Below are 6,000 nucleotides of genomic sequence, written 5' to 3' on the forward strand. Positions count from 1 at the left end.
GGAAAAGAATACCATGTATATAGTTTGCTGAGTCCTTTTTAATGCCCATTTGTTTGGAGAACAGAAATCTGATTTCTGGAAGCCTTTATAATAACAAACTACTTGGATCCCTTAGCTACTTCCAAGGTTGCCTGCTGCACTTTTTCCCATTGTTTTTAAATTAAAGTGAAGAGTTGCTCTCCATCTTCTAAAGATGACATCTCTAGCTTTGTGTCTGTGCAAAAATACCTTTCTTTTTAAATCCAAGGAAGAGACACAGCAGGGTTGGGGGATACTTTATTTATACTTACAAAATAGAAACTGCTTTGTTTGTCCAACTGTTTTTACATTATATTAAATTTCTAAACCATTCAATAGTTCAGGTTTGGGGCCTGTAGAGAGAGCCCCATTTAGAGACCAAGTTGTAGCATTTTAATCCTATCCTCTTGGTATGAGAGATGAACTCACCAAATAATTGTAAATTCATGCTTGAAACAAATTATTGGTTTTCCTTCACAAAAAGCAATCTTTACTTTTGTTTTATATACTCCATTTATTATATACCCAAAGAAATTCAGAAGCTATACATACACTGATTATGTATTACCTTTATAATAAAAATAAACACAAGATTTTTTTTCAAATCCTATCTAGGTCATAAATTCTAATGTATGTTAACAATATGAGAAAAATAATAGAAAGCTTAACTTAAATCACCAATCAACATCTATCATTTGTGTAATTTCAATCATTTTTAAATTTGTGTTAAATTCCAGTAACAAAAAATCCACAAGAACAGGATTTTATGAATTGAAGGTAAATAGAAGTACCTAAATCATATAGCACCAGCAATTGTTCTAAAACCATTCAAGACCAAAAGAGGGTAGAAATTAATAAAATAGTTCTGAAGTCTCTCAATTTAAAAATTTCTTAAAATTAGAATAAATCTTTCCTAAAAATCTTTTTTGAAGCTTAAATCTGGAATTCCAATTCCGGATTTTTTTTCAATTTCCATGTGCATACATATTACTTAAAACATGCCAAACCAAAGCATGGATCACTCCTATTTATAATCAGCAATGCCAGAACGAAAGAAAAAACATTATGAAGAAATTTATTCACACACATAAGATTCTCAGAGTAACTTGAACAGCCTGTAAAATTCAAGAAGGCTAAGTGTATACATTCAAAAGTTTCAATGACTAAAAGTAGCTTACAGTTCAACACTATGTACCATCTATATGGAATATCTCTTTCTAAACATCTGGGACAATACCTATACAAATAAAAAGATGAACTTGTTATCTTCTACTTCATACATGGATTAACAGAAAGATTTTTCGTAAAATCTCATTTTGATTACATCACTGATATGTTTGAATTTCAGTTATCTCCCATATCAAACTTAAACTCATTAGTGGAAACAGTGCAGTCCTTCTCTGCACCCCTACCCACCTTCTACTCACTAGCTTCTCATTAACTCTAATTCAGCAAGTTTTTATTAAACAATGATAATTTGCTAGACTCTGTGTGAAGTGCTACAGAAAAGGGAAGGGAAAGGAGTAGATAGTACCTCTGTATTCTAGGAGTTACCATTTAATGAAGAAAATCAAAACATGTATAACTAACTCAAGGCAGAATGTGATAAGTAACAGTCAAATCACCCAATAAGTCATACGGGAGCTCAGAGGATGGAGAGTGGCATTCCCTTTGCGGGGAAAAACAAAAGTATTTCAGCCTGCTGAGACTCTGTTGCAGCAGGTGAGTATACTCATGATCTCCTGGCCATTACTTTTCTGTTTTTTTTTTTTTTTTTTTTAGACAGAGTCTCGCTCTTAACTCCCAGACTGGAGTGCAATGGCACAATCTCGGCTCACTACAACCTCCACCTCCCAGGTTCAAGCGATTCTCCTGCTTCAGCCTCCGGAGTGGCTGGGATTACAGGTGCACTAGTCTGTTTCTATATTAATGTCCTTAGTTACGTGGTATTTTACATCTTCTAAACATTTACTCAATGTTTACCTCTTCCACGAAACTTTCCCTGGTTTCTCCACAGTTTTGTTTATGCTGTGTAATGAACATTCAGGTAACTCTCAGTGTATTTTTGTGTATAGAGCTGTAGTCATTTTCACTGTTTATTGGTTTTCCTCCTTTAAATCTATTTCATGTGATTTTTATCCAGTCTGACTCATGAGATTGTACATTCCTTTTGAGTAGGGATTATTCACATAAATTGCTTTGCTTCTTTTTTAGAATTTAGCAGAAGGAGCTGCAGACATTGGATTCACTCAGTAAGTATTAACATATAAATGTTCATCCAAAAGTACCCCAAAATCATTTAGTCTGTCTCATCCTGGTTTCCAGGTTGTGCTGTTAAAGATTCAGATAACCAGGTGGAGAGAAAATGAGAATAAACATTCTAGGAGAAAAATAAGATGAGATTTTATCTTTGTTTGCTCAACTTCTCCCAGTTCTCTCACAATCTAAGGAAAGTTCTTTTTTCAACACAGTTCTTTTTTCTAATACTATAAAATCTGGAGCATGAAGAGAAGAAAAACCAGATGGGAAATGCGGAAGAAACAAAGGAGACAAAGGATAGATAGACACTCTCATGGGTTGGGGCTTCAGAGAGAATTTGTAGAGGGTTGGCATGTGAGGATCTCTGAGGCAATTATGAAGTGTGAGGGAATTTGGCCAGGCTCAAGTGAAGAAACAGACTTTTGAGAAATGCTGTGCAGGTTATAAACTGAATCACATTTAATAGTTTCTGAGAGACATTAGTAAAGAGTGAAATTCTGTCACAATACTTTTGGTTTTGACATGAGGCTTCTTTGAATGTGGTCTCTGTGGAGACTGGGACACCTAAGACACTGATTTATATCGAGGTTACAATGAAAAGTATAGATCAGACATTGGAAGTTATCAACCCCAAACTCATACCTACCTCAGGAAGTTGATCTACAGCATTTCTAAGAAGACACTGTAAAAGGCTCCCATCTGAGAGGGAAAACGAAGGCTGATACTAAGGAAGGCCATACTCTACCCACCAAGCCACATAGCTGGCACAGGGATACGTCCACACAAAGTGCGTAATTTGTATCAAGTCTACCAAACAGAGTACTTTTTTTAAATTTACCCAAAGTTTCATATAGGCACATCCCTGAATCCAACCTCTGTTTTAATTCTTCCAATTTCTAAAATTAAAAGGCTTAGAAAAATAACCTATTCCAATTTTCTAACATTGTAATTGTTAGAACTTTTTTTCCCCCAATTATTGAGGCAAAATCTGCTACTTAAGAGCCCAATCCCAATGACACATAACACATAATTAGTTCTTTAGCTTCAGGCCTAATTAATTTAGTATAACCCTCTAAAGAGTTCGGATATTCTATGGTGCTGTTTATTTCAAAAATACTCTTACATTCAAATATGGATGCACATATATAAGTTAATTACAGTCCTGAACAGTGCCATTAATATTTTTCTCATGATAGGCCAACCAGTACAGTAGAGTGAGCAAAGTTCTCTGTTCTCAACAGTGATTGCCAACATGTCTTACATTGCTTTCTTTGGATTAAATAGAACTTTCCAATAGTTTCTTTAGTGTGTTTTTTTCTTTCTGCTATTATTTCATATTCTGTAATCTATTTTGATACATAATAGTGGCCAAAAGAACATAAATCAAGTGAAGTCACAAAATGCCTAGGGGCCAGGTGCAGTGGCTCATACCTATAATCCTAGCACATTGGGAGGCAGGGGTGGGAGGATAACTTGAGCACAAGAGTTTGAGACCAGTCTAGGAAACATAGTGAGACCTCATCTCTACAAAATAATAATAATAACAATAATAATAATAATAATTGAAAAATTTAGCTGGGCATGGTGGCTCATGCCTGTGGTCCCAGCTACTCAAGAGGCTGAGGCAGGAGGATCACTTGAACTCAGGAGGTCAGGGCTGCAGTGAGCTGTGATCATGCCACTGCATTCCAGCCTGGGCAACAGAGCAAGATCATCTCTCAAAAACAAACAAACACAAAAAAGCAGCAAGAAAAAAAAAATGCCTAGGGAAAGAATCACTTATATATTCAAACACATTTTACAATAATATAAGACATTTTCAAAGAAATCATAAAAAAGAAAGAAAAGAGGGAAAGAGGGGAGGAGAAAAAGGAAGAAGAAAAGGAGAAAGAAGAAAAAGGAAAAGAAGAAGAAAAGGAAGAGGAGAAAGGAAGAGAAGAAAAGGCAAGGCAAAGGCGAAAGCAGTAAAAAATAATTAATTGAGGATTAATAAAAGCCTTTTCTCATTTCTGACTAACAACTGATAAACAATAAGTAAAATAAATTATGGCCTTATCATGGCTTAAGAAGACTTGAAGATGCTTAAAAAGAGATTTACCCAATACACATGTAGGAAATTCACCTCCCTAACGACTACATAATTGTGTGTCTGTAACTTGCTTTAGCAATCCTATTTCTAGAAACATTAACCTCTATGCTAAAGGAAATATGTATATATTGGAAGATTATGATTCTGTCTCTCTTTTGTATCTCATTTTGCAACTACACATACTAAGTTCCTTCAGTTATTCATAATATGATATATTTTTCATCTTTTTACTTTTATTTATATTTTTATATTTAATGCAGGTTTCTTTTAAGTGGTGTACAGTTGGCTCTTGCTGTTTTAGTCCAATGTGATGACCTGTGCTTTATTTAGACCATTTACACTTAATGTAATTATTTATGTGGTTGGATTTAAATCTACCGTCTTGCTACTTCTTGCTACTTTTTTTTACTCTGGCTAATGAAAACATGAACTGTGATAAAACGTGGAAACGATGTGAGTTCCTAAGATTACTCATTTTAATCATTCCCCAGTGTCGGTAGGTTCCTCCCATTCATGTGCTGATCATTACTTAGTTGAACATTCTGCATGTGCAGATTTCTGAGTCAGTGTGTCTCTTCCTCTCTCTGGTACTCTGCCATGTGAAATCTAGCTGCTTTGGAGTCTCCAGACTCAGCTCCTTCTCTTCAACCTATGAAGACTGCCAGCCTCCTCCTGAGTTATCCTCCACCCCCACTCTTTGGCACCATGGTTGCAAACTTTTCTAAAAGAAGATGGGACGGGACAATCTTAATGCTTGTTTTGTTTACTTTCCATCTTTCCAAGATCAGTCCTCTACTGACTGATGTCCAAAGTCTTGACAGCATCGTTTTATATATTGTATCAGGTTATTTTTATTTGTTTCAAGCAGGAGGGTAAATCTAGTCCCAATTACTCAAAACTGGCTAGAGATGGAAGCTATCTATTATACAATATGGCTTTTAAACTGTCCAACATTATGATCACCCTCCCTATGACCTGCTACAGCTTGCCAATTTTCACTTTAGAATGTGATACCAAAATTTAACACAATTTTTAGCTGTGTTCTGACTTTAAAAGCATAAACATTACCACACAATTAAATTTTAACTTTTTGCAAATCCACCGCTGTTTAAGTGATATATTCTCTATATTTTTTATGTAGAAGGTTTTTATAAAAATTTAAGCACAACATTTTGTATTAAACTTTTTCTGATATATTGAATCTAGCCAATTAGTTCATTGTATCAAAATCTTTTTAATCTGATTCTGTTATTATCAATACTGATAATTATGCTTTTCGCTTATAATGTTAGCTATTCCTCCAAACTTTGTTATCTGTACTAATCAGCTGAGGTGGTTATAACAAAATAGTATTGACTGGGTGGCTTAAACAAGAATTTATCACTCATAGTTTTGGAGGCTGAGAAGTTCCAGATCAAAGTGTCACCTGATTCAGCTCCCTGGTGAAGGCTCTCTTACTGGTTTGCAGAAGGCCACTGTTTCTCTGCATTCTGACATGGCAGAGAGAAACAGGAAGAAAGCTCTCTGGTGCTTCCTTTTTAAGGGCATCATTGCCACCATGATGACCCTACTCTCATGACCTTATCCAAACCTAACTGCCTCCCAGAGGCCCTGTCTTTAGATTCCATCACACT

This window comes from Nomascus leucogenys, chromosome 16 (genome assembly GCF_006542625.1).
Source record: "Nomascus leucogenys isolate Asia chromosome 16, Asia_NLE_v1, whole genome shotgun sequence".
NCBI lineage: Eukaryota > Metazoa > Chordata > Mammalia > Primates > Hylobatidae > Nomascus > Nomascus leucogenys.